The 18,617-nt window shown below is 38.8% G+C and overlaps 2 protein-coding genes across 2 annotated transcripts in view; one reads left to right on the top strand and one right to left on the bottom strand.

Moving 5' to 3' along the window:
- Positions 1-18,617, bottom strand: part of Ypel (Yippee-like) — a 67,719-nt gene that overhangs the window by 3,116 nt on the left and 45,986 nt on the right. The gene's annotated exons all lie outside the window — the stretch shown is intronic.
- The window catches only part of LOC108015230 (LIM domain-containing protein A), a 43,653-nt gene that overhangs the window by 1,283 nt on the left and 23,753 nt on the right, over positions 1-18,617 (top strand). The window lies entirely within an intron of this gene.

Genomic DNA, 18,617 nt, shown 5'->3' with positions numbered 1-18,617 from the left:
ACACTAAAATATACCAGGCCCTTTGGTTTCAGAACAATCCGTATTTGTTTATTGTTTTAATAAATAATTGTCTCACAATTCGGTTCATAGAACTATCCCATTACCTTGCACAAACAAATCGAAATCTTGTTGCCTACTTTAATAATAAACAATTTCTAGGCTGGACAAATTCCAGAACTGTTTCTTGTTAATTGTAACTTAATAACCAATGAATTTCACTCGAAGCTCTCCTCTCTATTTAATCAAAGATTTTCGAAATAGTTTCCATGCCGAAAATTGGCAAGCGAACAAATGCTAAATCGTCAGTGATAACAGAAGCAATTTAGGGAATTTCATATTAAACATATATGTATGCCACTATCAAGTTGTCAAATGCGAATGGAAATGGAGGCATATATATTACAATTGGCACATGCACAGAGTACACATACATATAGCTCAGATAAATCCAATGATATGTCGTCCAAAATGTTTGGTTTGCTTTGCGAAAATTGCAATTTAAATGCAGTTAACTGCGTGTGTGTGCGTGTGTGCTTTGCCACTTAACAGCTACACAAAAGTCACACAAACAAATATTTTCGGGGGGAAATGAAAACGAAAATGGGAAAATGGGAAAAAAGGCCGACTCTGACCGCACTGACAAACATTTCGAAACGTAAAATTTATTTATAACACTTGTAACTGCAAAATGTAATTTTGTGGAAATCACACAGATTTGTGTGTGCGTGTGTGTTTGCCGAACACAAACAGATGGAGCGGCCACACTGCGTATGAGTAATCCTAGTGGCAAGCAATTGCATTACTCATACGCAGTGTGGGTCGCCGACAAGTGCCCCCAAATGCATGCTATGCATTTTTGCATGTCAATATGCTTAGCCATTCGCCCAGCTGCTGCGATTTCTCATTCCTCGACCATTGAAAAGCAATTAAATTCGCACAAGCACATGATCGTAATGCAATAATCCGAATGTGTCTGTCTCTTTTTGTGGCTATGGATACGGGGTATCGGTATCCGTATCCGTAACCGAATCCCATGACTTGTTGCATTGAGATGCAGCCACTTCATCATCCCGATGAGATCGAAGCCACTCGAAGCCATGCGTTTACACTTTAAATGGCCGGCGGGCCAAGGGTAACACTTTGCACCCTTTGCTTTCGCCGTGCTTTTGCTTTTGCTGTTGCTTTTGCTACTTTGCTGCATCCGTTTAGCCATAAATTATGGCCCGATAGTAGTGTGTGGGTGTGCCACGTGGCTTATGGCAGGTGTGCGGGTGTGTGGCCTGCATATGTGTGGGTTGCAGGTGTGGCTTTGTTTTTGGTACCCTGGAAGTTCACAGTTCAAGGGTCAATTCGGTGTGCTTGACCAAAACTATAAAGTAGCCTTTGTAATAGAATATATTTTTATGAAATGTTTAAAAAAAATATCATGAAAATCGATTTTCCTTCCCAAAATCAGACCTTTTTGAGACCGCAGCAAAATATGTTTAATTTCTGGTAAACATTTTGCAACCCATTTCGACCTTCTCGTAAAAGTTTCCCCACCAAAATACTCAGTATCTGCACTCTCGACCCTCTCGTTTTCAATCTAGATACTTTTTCGTTTATTTTTGGCTGAGTGCTAACATTTCGCTGATTTTACAACCGCGACAGGCAGCGTTGACAGTCGCAAAAAGGGCAAAAACCCATAAAGCGGTGGGCTTGCAAAGTTCGAAGAGTTGAATTGTGGAAGCCACCCTCGTTTGTTGGCCATGGCCAGCATCGCCGTCCATATGGTCCATATTTAAACCTGGCCATAAGCCGTTTGTTTCCCGTTTGTTTGTCTCTTTGTTAGCCTCTTTGTTTGTTTGTTTGTTTGTTTGTTGTCGTCTTTCTGTTGGCACTTTATCGCCTCATTTTCATGCTCATGCTTTAAGGGAAATATTTCAAAAGCTGAGTAATTTAACTGGCTTTAGTTTTTATTCCTACTTTCTATAATTATTTACTGTTTTCCTTAGATTTTAGATTTTTTATTCACTTACAGGTTTTAACAACAAAATACTAAATATATTTAATACAATTTGCATCACTAATATACTGAATATTTAAAATACCAATAAATCAGAGACTATTTAAGGCATTATTTAAACTAACAAAAACCACAAACTTCTGTGCTGAGTTTAATGTTATAGAAAAATTCATAAACGCAAAGTACTTTAATTTAGGTAACATTTTTATTTATTAGTCTCAAATAAATTCCACTCTTATGAAAGTTTTCTCTCGTAGTAACTTTTATTGTTGCCACAATTTACTACCACTGAATTCATGGCAACTACTGCATTTTGCTAATCTATGCTTTTTTTGGAGCTGGTTTTTGCTGCAGCTCTTTTTTAGCATCACTGGCAGCCGCCTGTTTGTCTGCTGTTTTTCCAACGTTATTTTTGCCGGGCCTTTGTTGTTGCTTGCTGTCCATAAGCAGATAATCAAAAGTAAATAAAAGCATTTTTCATTGTATGATTCGCAGACGGCGGAGGGGGATTCTCCGCCAGGGAAGACACATTAAGTAAATACCCGCACATTTTTGCGCACAGGATTATATTTTCAAGTGCCTCGGGGTGTCAGTGGAGAAACTAAGAGGAGCTCCGCTCAGTCTTTTTGGTATTTTATGAATTATTTCGTAGCTCATTAACGAAAACACGTTTAAGTACTTAAATAATCAACGCCTCGTTTGGAAGCCGCACGCAAAACTTTTGTCAGTCACTCAATCTCTCAATCTCACAATCTCTTAATTCTCATTCTCATGTGTGTGTTATCAGGGATAGGTAATTATTTCAACGATTATTGGGATTTGTTTTGAAAGGTTCTCTCGGAGAAGAGCATTTAATTAACTCTGAAGACACTTTGATTGAACCAATTAGTGGCCTAATCACATTAAACAGGGGAACGCAATATGCCTAAAACACCCCAGAGTCTTTGATTGTAAATAGGAAGAGGCACATCGGCATTTGTTGGTTAATCAGCTGGGATTAATTAATACGAAGACAATAGGAAAGTGTTTTGTATTTCCTTTTAAAATTTGGAGGAGAATTGCACTCTCGAAATTCATGACTAAGTGGATGGAAACTTATGTTAAAAGCTTAAGTCAATATATTGAGAAGCGCAGAGAAGAGCTCCGTAAACGTGGACCATCAAATAATGAGAAGCGCATAGAGAGGTGCAAATGAAAAACAGACGCAATGCATTTTACAATGCCTTTAAACAAAGGATATAATAGCTCCTATTCAGTTTTAAAAGGACAGTACATTTTTGAAAAGGTATTTTACGTTTTTGGTTTTTACTGCCTTTTCCGTCTTTATTTTGAGAACGTACTAAGAAACTTTTTCTCTGCTGTTTTCTGGGGAGAACCCTTTTGATGCACTTGTGATGTCTGCACTTTGCGGAAGTTTTTACTGCGTATAGTGAAACTTTAATGTCTTAATACACAGCATTAACAGCCCTTCCTGGAACTATTACACATTATTCCGCAATTTATGTCCTGCTTTCATAGATAGTTTTAAGTTAATAGAGCAACGTTTTTAGTCTACTAAATAATGTTACGATTTGTTTGCCACAAACTAATATTAATTTATAATTATTTTTTACGGTTTAGTTGCTTTCTGTAGGATTCCGTTTGTCGTAAATTGTTGATTCACAGTTTGTTAATTTAATTAGTCATTTTCCGATTGTGTCTGTTTCTGTGGGCAACCATATGGAAATGCAAGTGCGCATTAATATTATTAACATTATGGTGAATCCGATTCTAGGGCTTTTTGCGGCCAGCTTAATCGGCCATAAGACGCACGAAACCCGAAACTTTACGCTTTAATGGTCGCACACAGAGCGACTTGATTATGCAAAAGATGCTTTATGTGCTTATGACTACCTGAGACGACGACCCAAGTGGTACGCCACTCAGGCGCAATCTGCCATTCGCTAATCGAGTGCAAAGTGCTCCCTTGTCTAGTCGTCCAATTAATAATCGTCCTAACCCAATGCACTTGTCGTCCGACAATTGTCCTTACTCACTCACTCAGCATAATTAGCCCAAAATGCATTTAAGGCCATATACCGACCAGCTATGCACTCGCAAAAATATTTTCTTAGACTTTGAGAATTTAAATGTATCAGAAAACCAAAGGAATAATAATTTATTTGGGATATGTCCTCACAGCATAGCTAAACATTTTGAGAAGCGCAGAGAAGGGCGCGAACAGACTAAATTAATGGGTAATCGTATTATCTCAAGAAAAGTCATTGTTGAACCTCAGTTCCCATATTTACGAAATGTACAAGTGCTATAATAATACCCATTAGCCCAGTTATTTTTCGCAGTACACCCATGCCTAACAAATTATAGGCCAATTGGGCACGCCCACTTTGGGTCCGATGTCGCTCTGCATTCGGCTGGGGATTTATTTTTATATGCTGGTCGTTAGGGATAATACACCATCCGTTTTAGCCGGCGCTTTTATCGCTCGCATCCTCATCCTCCTTTCGCATCCTTCGTCCTCCGGCTGCATGCGTTAAGAGCCTGACTTTGTCCGGGAATTGCTCGAAATGTCGTAGACGTCGTCAACGTCTTTGCCCCAACGTTGTCGTAGTTTTAGCTGCTGCACTGCACCGAACCGAGATAATGCCACAGAGCAGGAGATCCGGAGATGGGTTGGGGGACCTCCTTAAGTGCTGGCAATGCCCGGAACAATTTGGCACCACATTGCGTATGATTAATATAAATTGTTTGGACTTCATTGTCGCCCCGCTCTCACCCTCTGCCCCTCCCCGACTTTCTTTCCCATTGGCACCCTATGAAGATGGCGTAGAATGGAAGGATGGAGAAGTTCTGAATTTGCGAGTACTGATTTTAGATAGTAAGACCTGGCATTTATGGTTACAATTTCAATCCATTAAAAATTGATTTATAAATATTTTAAATTTATGAAGAATTTCAATCCATTAACAATTGATTTATAAATATTTTAAATTTATGAAGATTATATAAACAATTTCGGGAATTTGCGTTTAAGCAAGTTTTTAAGTAGCTCAAAGATAGTTAATAATGATTATGATTGTATGACAACACCTTAGATATTTCACAGTGCTTTGGTTTTTCTTTAGCCAGCGATTTGATTTATCGACCGATCCGCCTTCTCAGACATGCATTTTCTCTGGAAGTTGGCTGTCTATCCATAAGCTTACAGCGTGTATATTTAGCTTTTTGGCTAAAGAGGTGGCACTGTTGTTGTTCCGGTTCCGGTTGTTGTTGCTGCCGTGCTGCTGCCGTTGCCGTTGCTGTTGCAGCTGCCACATGCCATGGCCCAAAGTGTCACATTACTGAAAGTGCGACAGCTACGGCGAATGCCAGAGCACTCTTCCTCTGCCTCTCCTTTCGCTGCCTCCGAATCTCCTCCTTCCTGTGATTGGGGTGCTGCTGTTGCCGCAGGAGCAGCAGCAACAACATCAGCCACACGCACCCAGCTCAACTTTGCTATCATTTGTGGTTTTGCATGTGCCGCATGCAGCATCCCCAAGTGCTGGCTATACTGCCACGCCCCCTTTTTCCCGCACCGGAACCTTCCTTACGAACAAAAAACAGTCCGCTTCAGAAAAGAAAAGTACTATGACGGGGGGAAAAAAAATAATTCCTTAAAAATCGCGTACACGCTTCAAAAATTCAACGGCCTGCCTATGAGAAACGAAAAACTGCAAGAGGAAAAGCCACAGGCGAGGACGAAAGAAAAGCTGGGGAAAAAAGCACGGAAGGGGCAGGATTTGGGGGCCAGTGGTCTGGACGTAGACGATTGTTGCAGCAGCTTGTTTAAATTTTATGTCCTGGCTTTTCATACTTGTTAAGCCGCCCACCGCTCAGCGAAGGGGTGTGCCAGGTGCTCTTTACCATTTTTTACCTGATGCACGACGACAGGCGAGAGATGTTGCCGCTGGCACACACACACACCCATACACGACCATACAGGTGGGGCACAGGTGGCAACATGGTGGGTCATAAAAAAACACCATCCGAAAATTGTTCGCTTCAACGCACAGATTCAAGTGTAATTTTTGCCACCTCTCGGAGTACTTTTTCGTGGAAATTGCACTCCCGAAAGTCATGGCAAAGTGGCCGAGGAAACTTGTTAAAAGCATAAGTCAAAATATTGAGAAGCGCGAAGGAGAGCTCTGCCAAGGCGGTGCATAAAGTAATGAGAAGCGCAGAGAGAGGTGCGAAGCGAAAATAATGGCAACGCCATTACACATTTCCTATTCATGTGCTTTAAAGTTTTTAATAAAAAAGTACTCATGTGTTCTTTTCGTTTGTTCACACTAAGTGACTAAACTAAATGCCAAACTCCTTCGAACTTTAAGATCCTCCAGAAGTGGTTTACTTGACTCATATACTTATCTACCCAACCGTTTCGCTCTCCACAAGGCGCCCAATGAAGTGATAAACTGGTAACATTTAGTCCTTTTGTCTTTTCCCCACTTTGCCGCTGCTTTCTTTCGCCTGTTGTGTTTTACGACTGAAGCAGAAAAAGCAAAACAAACAGAGTGAAGCAAAGGAGTGGGGCAAAAAACTTTCAAGCGCAACGGAGGGCGAAACTCCGGCTCAAAAATCAAATGACAATAAACAAAAAACCAAGGGCCGGGGTTCAGCCATAAAATAAATTAACCTTGAAGTTCAATGCGCAACTCAATTTGCTGCCTTTGGGCCAAGGAGTCGCCCTCGAAAATTGTTGCTAACGGCTCGAGAAGGAGAAATGCAAAGATTTCATAAAACACCAGTCAACTCTTTAATTCGCAGCCACAAGTCTATATGGCCTTTATTTAGATTAAGCTTATAGCTTTCTCTATCAATTAGAGTTTATTATATTTGAGTTAACAGGGGTTGTCCTGTCTACTATTTAAATAATCATAAGCATATTTAGAAGAAGTTGCGAATACGTTTGAAAACCTGAGAAGCGCAGAAAAAGGCTTAAGAGTCTGAGGACTATTACAAAATGAGAATCGCAAAGAGGGTTTTTAAGTTAAATTACCCAAAAATGTAGCATTTAAATTCGTAGCTCATAATATAAATGGAGTACAATATTTTCTCATACTGATTTTCCTCATCTAAGAGTGAGGCATGGCGGTAAAGACATAATTTTCAGACTGCTAGAAAATATGAATAGGGAGCCAGGGCAAAGGTCAAAGTCTTAGTTCGATAATTACCCATCATAATGGAGCTGACGAATCGCTTCGACCGCATGCATTATTGAAAGGCAGCTTGCCGTAGACGAAGACAAAGCCCGACCACAAAGCAAATTTGAACAAATTTCACCTTTCGACCCCTGCCAATATATTGTTCCACATGGATCCTGTTTTTTGGGGTGAAGGGTTAAGGAGCTCAGGGGTTAGCGGATGGGGCTCTAACCGCGGGATCGATTTCGAAACGCACAAAGTCCATTTATGTAAATGGTTATCCCCGATTGCCGACCTGCTACCGCACACACTCAAGGCTCACCTTTGAACTTTGGCCACATCAAATTAAATAAAAGGTTAGCAGCTTGCTCGGTGATCAGGTGGGGTAAAGTTTAGCACACCCTGCGATAGAAGTTCAGAAATTGCTGCCGAGAACCTTAACATTGAAATATGTTATAAAAAAAAATGATTTCTAATTACATATGACAAAAATTTGATTCGTGTTTATTTTGAAACACCTTAATTTTCTTTAATTTATTAAACACTAAACATAGTTTGCTGAAAAATGTGAATTTAATTTGTATTGACTCCCGTTTTAAATATACTGTAAGTCAAAGAAAAAGGCTAATCTCCTTGAATTTACTGGGCTTAAGATTTACGCCACAATCGCACCGCTGAGTGTCCTTTGAAATATGGTAATGACCACAACCAAGGACATCAATCGACGTTGGCGCATTTGTTTGCTCCCTACCGTTTTGCCCTATTAATATTTCACGTTTCATATTCGCATTCGTGCTACCCCACGACCCGCATTTCCCTACTACCCACCTCTCGGGGCTCATTTACCTGACTGAATACTGGTTACACCGACTGGTTCCGGATGTCTGGCCGTGTCAGCGGAGTTGAAAAGGGTTTTTTTCGTGTTTGGGCTCGCACTTCCCATTGGCATCTTCCGCCGATTTCCTGTTTTTCGGTTTGCCCACCGACTTCCCGTTTTCCCGCTTGAACTTTCAGTATCAGTTGCGGTCGGTCGATGGGCGTGTATTTTAATTGTGTTGACTTTGTAAATGATCCATTCATAATGCTACTCGAAGGCATTGCCGTCGTCATCGTCGTCATCATTTCCATGGTCATTCAGCAAGTTCTTAATGGCCGCATTTAAGCCAGGTCCGAGCAGCAACAAAGGTTGCAAAAAAAAATTATTGAGAGATTTACAACCATGTAGTACCCAGTGTATTCAATGTACTTATAAATGGTGATATTACTGTGCTAAATTTAAATATTTTTGGTTACAAATCTAGAACTTTTGAGAATAGGATAAACATATTATATAAATGAAAGAACAAAAACAAAACAAAAATATTTAAAACTCATATCAACGTTTTTTTTTTTTAAAAACTACGCAAAGGTATTAGGAAAATTGTTACTATTGATATGACGTTTTTAAAGGACTAGTTATTATTTCGATTGAGCATAAAATGCAATACACCCCTTTCCTCGCAATTACAGGGAATACGAAAAAAAAAAACCAAGCCAGAGCAAATGAAACGAAACGAAAATCGATAATGAATTAATTTCCAGGCACCGAAGGCAAATGGCGCAGACAAATTTATGACTGTGGGCTGGGACCGGCATTCCAATGATGTTATAGTAGCCCCCTTTCCCTCTGACAACTCGATTCCCGCCGCCTCTGACCGGCAGCATTTAACATTTACTCAATGGTCAGTCCGTATTTCCCCGGCCCTTAAGTTCAGTAAGCTTCTGTTCGACTGTTATGGCCACTGAGAGCATTTAAAGTTAAGCCTTTCCATCTGTATCATTACACTACAAGCAATTTAATTAAATGCTGAAATAAAATAACCTAAATATACAAAAATAAATAAATATAATTAACCATATACGAACTTAGAAATTTTAAATCAAACTTAATTAACTACTGAATTTTTTAATAATTTACACCATATATTCGATTGCTAATAACTCATGCAATTGGTTGACTTAACATAAAACCATTTTTCACTTAACTAGTTACCCAAATGACAGACAATATAACTTTTCCTGTGCATGCTGACAAATTTGTCCGTTTTCCAGTTCGAAGTAGACAAAAGCCATGACGAAATGTCCCAAATTAAATACACATAAAATCCTCTCCTAATTGTAATCACTTTGTCTGTGATTTTTGTCATAATTGCAGTCAAATCTCAAAAACTCAATCTTGAGCAAAGTTTTCGTTTAACTTTTTGGGCGCAGCTTAGCAGGCTTTCGATTCGGATGTGTGTCAACGTTTGCCCCAAGTTCTGTATCCCTCTACGCTTCTCGTTTAATTCCTCCTATTTGTTTAGGCTCTATGGGGAAAGGTGGGTGAGGAATCAGGGGGAATGGAATGGGTGCTATTTGCTTTTAAGTGGGCAAATTGCTTATGTAGGGCATCTACACCTGAGCCAACTTAGCTGTCGCAGACCAACCAATTAGTGTCAATCAAAAGTTTTTAACGCCCTGCTTTAGGCCTAGAAATTGCTATGATGACTATATAAAAAGGCAAGGATTCTTCGAAAAACATGACGTGAACAGTAATTGTTTATTAATTATAGGCGTGGAACATTAAAACTTTTATACAGAATTCGACACCTGGAACTTGTTTGAACAAAAATTCACCCAGATATAAAAATTTAATTGAAAATTACAAAATTTGTCATCCGAATCCTTCAGTAATTATAGTTATAGACTATATGTATACATACAAATAAATATAGGAGCTTAGCTAGGGTTGATACATTCGATACACCTACAAATGAGTCAAATAGCATGTTTCGATAAATTGTTGATAATATCGATAGAGCGATTTTAACGATAATCGATTTTTGTTGATATTTCACGTCGAACTTTTCTCCTCGATATTCAGCCCTATACTCAACTAATCATTATTTTAGTAGCAACATACCGAGTATCTAATTGAAATGCTTGTGCACGAGGGCCATCAGTTATGCCCCAGTGGTTATAAAAAGTCCCTTTTCGAGGGCCTCAGCAAGTCAGGCATGTCAGTTAGCCAAGTTAGTCAGCCATCAGTCGGCGAGATGGCAATCGAGTCGCATTAAAAACTAATCGCCGGCCATGCATGCGGCTCAAATGATTAAGCGTTCAATTTGCCAGCACTCGACATGGAATTAAAGTTGGTTCAGGATTTGGATCTAGATGGGTGTGTGTTTTGCTTGTGCATCTGTGCACTTTCCTTTTGGCTTTCTTTTTGGCCCGATTATAAGTGTGTGTGTTTGCCAACCTGTTCGTGTTGCACGTGTTTGTACATGCAATGCAACTGTAATTATGCGCACGACTGACATACATTATCCGCCCAGCCACCCAGAAGCGGGGTGTATTTATAGCCTACTTAAAGGTAACTAACTAAGACACGGCACGAGCTTAAGTCAAGTGACTATCTTTCAAAGCGCGCAAAATGGGATCACCACCAAGCCATATGCAAACGAGGTGTTGCTGTTTCCTCAGAGAATGAATAACCGAAGGGAGCCACGAAAAGCTGAGGCTTCATAAGTCCTTGAGATGAGATAACCCCAAAAGAAGGCCCCATGTCAGTCATAAATCTTCGGGGCAACAAAAGCCAAAGGTACAAAGGAAGTGGGTTGATCTTGGCATCAGATTTAGTTCTGGCTTTTCCAAATATTTGGCTGTTGCTGATTCCCTTCTACAGCAATTATTTGCATTGCCTTTATTTTATTTTAAAACTTCAAATCGTATTGCTGTACTATATCATATTACTTTTTAATAACAATCTGTTGCTGTACTACATTACATCACCCGTTGATTTAAATTGTTTTGCAGTACTATTTTAAATCACTTCTTAATTAAATGAAAATCTGGAATAGCACCAGCTAAAATTAATTATAATAATGGGAAATTTTACCATAAACCAAAATTGTTTTCAGAACTTAAGAAATAAAACGTAAATGGTTCAAAATATTAGAAAGAAAAAATTGATCGCGCATGCCCCAGCATCTAAGGCATATAATAACTAATAAACAATCTATAAAACTACAAAATATTAAAACATTTAAAAAACCTAATTATTTTTACCATACACTTAAATAGTTTTCAGAACGTTTAATATTAACCAAAAATAGTTACAAGTATTAGAAACGAAATGTTTCTCCTGCATTTGTTTAAGAAAGTTTCGAATTCCTTAATCCTTGCCAACTCTAAAGTATTTCCCCATTTACCAGAAAATGTTTGGGGCATTAAGAAGCCCACTCCCCCTTTTTTGCTCCACTTGCGATCCTCATTCCTTGGGCCGAAAACTTTGGCCGTTCCTCATTGTACAATTTGCTCTTCGGCTCTTGTTTGACATGCAAATGCTGCAGTTTAGTACATAAAGTTTCACCGAAACATATATAGGGTACATAGTCGCCATGGTACATGTCCGATGGACGGATGGGTGTGTTTGTGTTTGTATGAGAAATGAGAAATGAGAGCATCGCTTGGCACGCGAATTGTGTGGCAACAATTTGTTGTTTAATTTTTGTGTACCAACTGCAAATTGAAGGCCCAGTACCAGTCTATGGCCCTCTAAGCCCATTTGTACCCCTCGAAAACCGTGCTTAAAACCCAGCGCTTGGACGTTGGCAATTTGCTGCATACAAATCGCGACTGGCAACGCTGTTGCTGTGAATATTGTTGTTGCTGCTGCCGCTGATGATGGCAGCCAAAAGAACTTAAAGTAGGTTACTTACTACCACGCACACACATAGGCATCTTTAAGTGCACTGCAAGAAATATTTCAAAATAATCAATAATCAGGGGTTTAAATTAAATCGTCAATATATTGAAAGGAAAGTAATAGCTTGAATATTATTTTTTTTGGATTTTAATATATACTATATTATTTGTATATTTTCTTTTATTCATTTAATTGTGTTTTCTTAGGTGAAATATTATCTTTTTACTTGTTCCAATTTGTCATTTAAAATCCCTATGATTTTATATACAAATTTTGTACTTCTCTTAATTTAAAATGTTACTTCTAATTTTTCATGTCTAACATCTTAAATCTTTGGCTGATTTCTTGATGTGCAACCGACAAGTAGCTTTTCTGCATACTTAAGGCAGCGGGCCAGCCGCGCGTCCCTGCCACGCCCCCCTTGCCACGCTCACCGCCCCCGCCCTTGCCACGCCCCCTTGGCCAGCACTTTTGGGGGCTGTAATTGAGGCAACTTTGCAGAGAGGCAAAAGTTGCCGCATGTACGAATAGTTTGCTGCATAATGACAGGCGCGCTGGCATGCATATTTATGCCTTAAAAAACCCCTCCTTTTCGCAGTCATACATTTTCTAAGGCGCGGAAAGTCACGCTCTATTGGCCCCAACCAATGTGGCTCAAATAAACGAGTTGGGAGTACTTTTATTTGGCCAAAAAAAGGGTTAAAACAGTAAAAAAACAGAAACCGGAAACATGCCCCATGAAAAGATCTCCTGTTGCGCCGAAAGTGATTAATTATTTAAAAAATATTTCAATGGAGTCTGTTTGATTTCAAATGAAACCGCAATGAGAAGAGCAGCTGCCAAAAGTTACTTCCGGTTCCTCCCACTCTTTCACTGCCTCTATCTCTGTCTTTTTTACACCTCTTTTGGCCAAGTCAACCGCCAACTGTGGCCAGCAATAAAAATTTAACAGACAATTCGCTTTTATTGCATTTCACACACAGCCAACGAGGAAGCGAGATGGAGCAACACGGCGGGAAAGAGAGGGGAACAGATGGTTGAGTGAACCCACAGAAAAGTTAACGTTTGTAGTTTAGTTGGCTTTAAGTTGGCTAAACTAATTTGTTTTACTTGTTTCTGGTTTTAATTTATACCTGGCTTCCTTAAAAAATTTGGTTCTAACGGAAAAGGTTTTTAAAATATGTTTTAGGCAGCTTTGAGTTCATTCTTTGTTGCACTGTTTAAATGTGTTTATAAATTATTTTTTTTTAAATAAATATGCGTTTTTTTTATATTAAATGCGGTATTATTTCAGTTGCTTCTCACTTTTTTTACAAATTAAATTTATTTGTTTTGTACTAGGTAAATATTTTTTCAACACAACTACATAAATGAACATAATTCCTACATTACTTCCTTTTAAATTTTTTTTTTAATTCAAAAATTGTTTATTAATTTAGGGAAGTTTTTTAGTCATTATTTGTTATGCTAGACATAGTAACAGTAGGCAATATCAAAAAACCTCACTTGTCTTTTTTTTCCAACACAATAAAAATTAAAAACAAAATTATTTGTTACACGGTTTCAATAACATTTGAACTTTTTAGTTAGTTAATTAATTTATTCAAAAATAAATATGAGTTTTTGTTGAATATTAAATGTGTATATATTTTTTTGTACAGCTGAACATTTTTTCCACGAATAGTATATATTTGTATTACAATTTGTATATTTTTTTTTACAACACATAAGTCCCAAAACCACATTCCAATTTTTGGGTGACATGATCGTTGGACATGGGCGAACCTAAAACCGCAATCAATAATGTTGCACACACTACGAAGTAAAAAAAATGTTAAAAACGGACTTCCGCCCACAAAAGGCCATAAAAAGTGTGCTGCATACTTTTAGGCGGGCAGAAGCCGTAAAGTCAAGAGGGGGTTTGTTTTTTATTATTTTTTTTTCTCAGAGGGGGCGGGGTGGGGAAATGGGGCGCCTGCTCGAGGTGTTTGCCAATGCACTTGTGGGGGCTAAATGAATTAAAAAATCGAATGGAATGGCGTTGCAGGCGCGCCAGTGGAAGTGAAGCAATGAAAATTATCCTGGAAAATTGCGCCAAACGAAAGGAAACTTTAACTGCCACTGGGGGCGGGGGGTGGTGGTCTCGAAGTGGGCGTAGTGGGCGGGGCAGACTACAACAGCTGCATACAAATGCCCCATGTGTGTGTGTCGAGTGGCAACGGCAAAGAAAAAAATTAATTTAAATTTTTATGATGCCATAAAAATAATGCATGGCATGTCTGGGCCCCCAGCCAAATGGAGAGACATCAAAAGGGGGTGTGGTGGGCAGGGGCGGACCAGGGGGCGGAGCAGGGGGCGTGGCAAGGCTGAGGCGAAGTGAAGTGGAAGCTGGCACACACCGTCCATGGCAAAAAGCAAAGGCAACGGCAACGGCGCCACGTTGCCCCAATTAGCTGCACACTGTGCCCCAGCGTGTGGCATTGCACCACCCACAGTCGTAGCCCCCACCCACAACAGCCACCCCCCCCCCCCCCCCACACACACACACACACACACACCCACTCACACACACACACCCACTCACACACTCTCAGCCGACTGGCACCCTAAGCAGCATGTCATTAGTGCCGCCTTCAAAACAAAGCAAAAACAGAAGGAAAAACACGCGGAAATACGATGAACAAAATAAAGCGTCGTCGCATTAAAAATTCCCGGCAACTTGGTCATGTCCTGGCAATATATACTATATACTACACATAATATATATACCCACTCGAGATCTGGTAGTCTGTTAGGCAATATATCTCAAGCAGTGCCTGCCAAGGTTCACGGGGGATTCACAGGTGGTCTATAAGCAAATAGCAGTGAGAAAAAATAACTCTTGTTGGTTTAAAAAATGTTAAGGCTTTAAAAGTAGGACTAAAAATTCGTATACAAAAAAATTATAAAGTTAAGACCCCTCGAAAACTTATTTTGTATTAGTTCCAAATAACTTGAACTCGTAGTATGAAAAGGCAGTCTCATTAAGAACAAAAAATGTTTAACTAATGTAGACATTATTTAAAATACTAAGAAAAGGCAGTCAATTTTAAAGAACTAATAATTTTTAACTTATTTAAAAGGAATTAATATTATGTTAAAACGTTGTCTAAAAATGTAACCGCTTTAATAACGAGTCCCATTGAAAAATGCAATCATATTTGACTGATTTGTAAAATGCAGTCTCTTAAGATTACTCCGTTTTATTGAGTCGGAAGTCAATTAGAAATGCATCAGCCACGTTCTTGTACATATTTCAACCCGGTGGTCAGTCGCCAAGCACACAGTGCGTATACGCAATAATCCTTGATAAGCCTTGAGCCAGCAAATAACCGAGCAAACACAAAAAACTTAGCTCCTCATTTGCACTACATGCCGCAACAGGATAGATTGCCAGCCACCCACGAAAGCGTCGGGGCGTAACAATGAATACAAATGAGTCATTTATGGCCAACAAAAGGAGCTCGGAAATACACGATGCTCTGTGGCCAAAAAAAAGAGGGAAAAAAACAGCAAAAATGTCAAGGCAAGGACACATCAAGCCGAATTTTTTATGCCACAAGGTGAACAATGGTTCTTAAGTATTAAATATATGACTGGGAGAAGCAATTAAAGTTGAGAAAATACGGCAGTTTTTATTATATATTACTTTTACTTAACTTTTTAATTTATTTAATTGGAAACAACTTGATCATTTGTTTATAATCTTGTTGATCTCTGGTTTTTCTACGATATTATTACAATAAATGATAACCTAACTTGATTTAAATACTCTAAATTTCATAAATTAAATTTTGCATTTTAATTAAAAACCATTTTTTTACAATGTTATTACTCGTACAAATAAATTCCAAAAATCAAATACAAAAATGTACAGTTGCTTACTTATGCGAATGTTTAATAACCCTTTGATTTCTTATATTTGATTGCATTCCATAGCTCCCACAGTTTTGATGTTTACCTTGTAATTGCTTTTCGAAAATTGCTTAAAAATTGCTGAATTTCCAGCAGTTTGCTTGGGGCCCCGGGCTGTGATTTATTTGACACACTGCACATGGCACACGGAAATGTTCTTTGATCGTTTCCGGTCATTTCTCATGGTCGAAATTCGGGTCAATTTGTAATCCTTGCCCTCTGATCCCCCCCCTGTCATCCGTCTTCTTCTTTCCTCCGGTCCTCTGCGTCTGGCGGAGACATTAGGTTAAAAGTCCGGACTAGAACGAAAGGACTAGCCATCTGCAGTCTCCCAGTTTTGTTTATGTTTCGTTTGAAATTTATTGTTATGAGCGGGATGGAGAAGCGGGTCAGGAATCACCGATGTCCTTTGGCTTTAAGCCGAGGATTTGCCATAATTGGATGGGCGTGAACTTCGAGTGGAACTTCGATGGCAATTAAAATCGAAATTTTCAACACGCAATGCGGGGGCAATCAAGTCTCCCCCACCAATTGATTTACTTATCGATTGCCCCACCTGGCTGCCCTGCCAGCCCCTTTCACCCCTCCAATTCAATATGATTTACTGCCACATCCCGACCATAATGCTGACTTTAATTGACTCTCAAGTCGGTGGGCGGGTCAGGAAGATCTCCGAGGAGTCTCCCGAAAGTGCACTCCATAATTTAAAGTCATTTCATGCAATGAATAACTGGGTTCGCATCGGGGTATTGCCAATTTGGCACCAAAAATGAGTGGGATATTATTTTTGGGTTATAAGTAGGTACTTAAAAATAACAATATATATTAATATATTAAAATAAAACACTTAATAAGTCGGAATGTTTATTATAACATTCCAACAAATTAAGTGTTTTTTTTGCTCCTATCTTAAAACTGTTATTTAAATAAACTTTAATAATTTATTTGAAACATTTGTGGTTAAACAGCTCTTTAACTTTTTTCAACAATAAAATAAGACAAATTACATATGAAAATATTTAAAATATTTATATAAAAGTTCTAACAAATAAAAGACTTGCTCTAATTTTAAAAATGCTATATTGTCTTTAATATATCTTTATTTTACTTATAGACTATCAGGTAAAATACTTTTTCTTAAATTTTTGTAGGGCATTTTCGGTATCACTATTTTTTTTGAGACGCTTCCGGTCTTCTTTTCTTGCTGCTTTTCATTTTCATGTTTCACTTCCGTTTCGCTGGCAACAATTTAATATTTGAGAAAGCGGAGGACGTCGCGAAAAGAAGAAGCAGTTCTAGTTCTGCAGGGGAAGAAGGAGCAAAGGCAGCTCAATGCAATTAATCAAAATGCTGGCCGCGAGTCCTTCTCCTGCCCCGCCCCCCTTTCCTACGCCCCTGCCGCCTCTCTCACCCACAGAATAAACCCAATTTCTCTGTCCTTCTGCTGCCTTTTGACTCTTTGCCGGGACACTTAAAAAATGCAGAACAGAATGGGTAATTTTGATTTGAAAACAATTACAAGTGAATAACAGAATTTTTATTAATTATATTCTAAGTGTTTTAAAAAAATATTACAATAATATTTATTATTAAATGCAATAAATTAACCATTACCATTCCAATCTCCCTGCTTTTTTTCTCACCGTGTAGTGCACTTTAACTGCAAGCCTTAAATGTATGTGTGTGTTAAAAAGATGGGTGACAAAGGGGCGCGCCAAAAAGGGGTGCACTAGTACTGGGGTGTGCAATGCAAAAACGAAATTCGTAGGAACTTGGCTGAGACAGGATACAAAACTAATTATCGTTATAGCAAAATTTTTGTTTTCCCACTGCTGTAAGTCCAACACCTCTCTTAAACCCACACTCCTTATATACGGGCGCGAAAGGGGGCCGGAAATGGGGGCGTGGCCTTGGCAAAAACAATGTGGAGCCGCCCATATTTATAATTACTGTTTGCACACTTAACGAAGACGCCAAGAAAAGTAAGAACATGTTAAACAAGAAGAAAGTGAAAAAGAAGCGCTACAACATGAAGAATAAGAAACTGAAGAAATGCTCTGCAACATGAAGATTAAGAAAAAAAAAAAAAAGGAGTAGCAACAGTGACAAAAAGTTTGAAACTCCATTTTCAAAATTATGCTCATTAATCATGAAAATCAACCGAAAATGTTGACAAGCTCAAGGGGTATGGAGGTAACAAATTGAGAGGGGGTTTTGTATCCCATAGAGTAGACGTACTCCCTGAGTAGGTGTGCGTGTATGTGTGTTTTGCCTGTTGGCGTGTCGCATAATACTTTGTTAAGCCTCAACACGCAAATCAGCCAGCGGAATTGTCACACAGGAAAACCCAGAGGAGGAGGCGGAAAAACGATGGGAAAGTGAAAAACTCGGGATAGGGGTGGCAATGAGCAAAGGTGAAAGCTTGGGCTTCGATATGGCGACAGGTCAAAGGTACTTAAATACAGTCCGTTGCTGCTTCATAAGGCCTTAGGTCACCTATAACTACCAATTACTTACGCCTTTAAATATTGCCTTAAAAATATAACTAAGCTGTACTAAAATATTGAAAATATTCAATTGTAAAACTGTAAAAGTTTAATTTGTGGTGCCTTATATAAGAAATATAAGAAATTGAATGTCAAAGAATGCAACCTGTACTGAAAATTCTAGAGTACTTGCAATGATGAGTATTTATAATTAATCACTCTTATACACTTTTTCCCACAACAATTTAAATTAATAACAGCCT

The sequence above is a fragment of the Drosophila suzukii genome, chromosome X (genome assembly GCF_043229965.1).
Source record: "Drosophila suzukii chromosome X, CBGP_Dsuzu_IsoJpt1.0, whole genome shotgun sequence".
In the NCBI taxonomy this organism is placed as follows: domain Eukaryota; kingdom Metazoa; phylum Arthropoda; class Insecta; order Diptera; family Drosophilidae; genus Drosophila; species Drosophila suzukii.
Note: the sequence above shows the minus strand (reverse complement) of the source record. Positions and strands in the feature narration are given on the sequence as shown.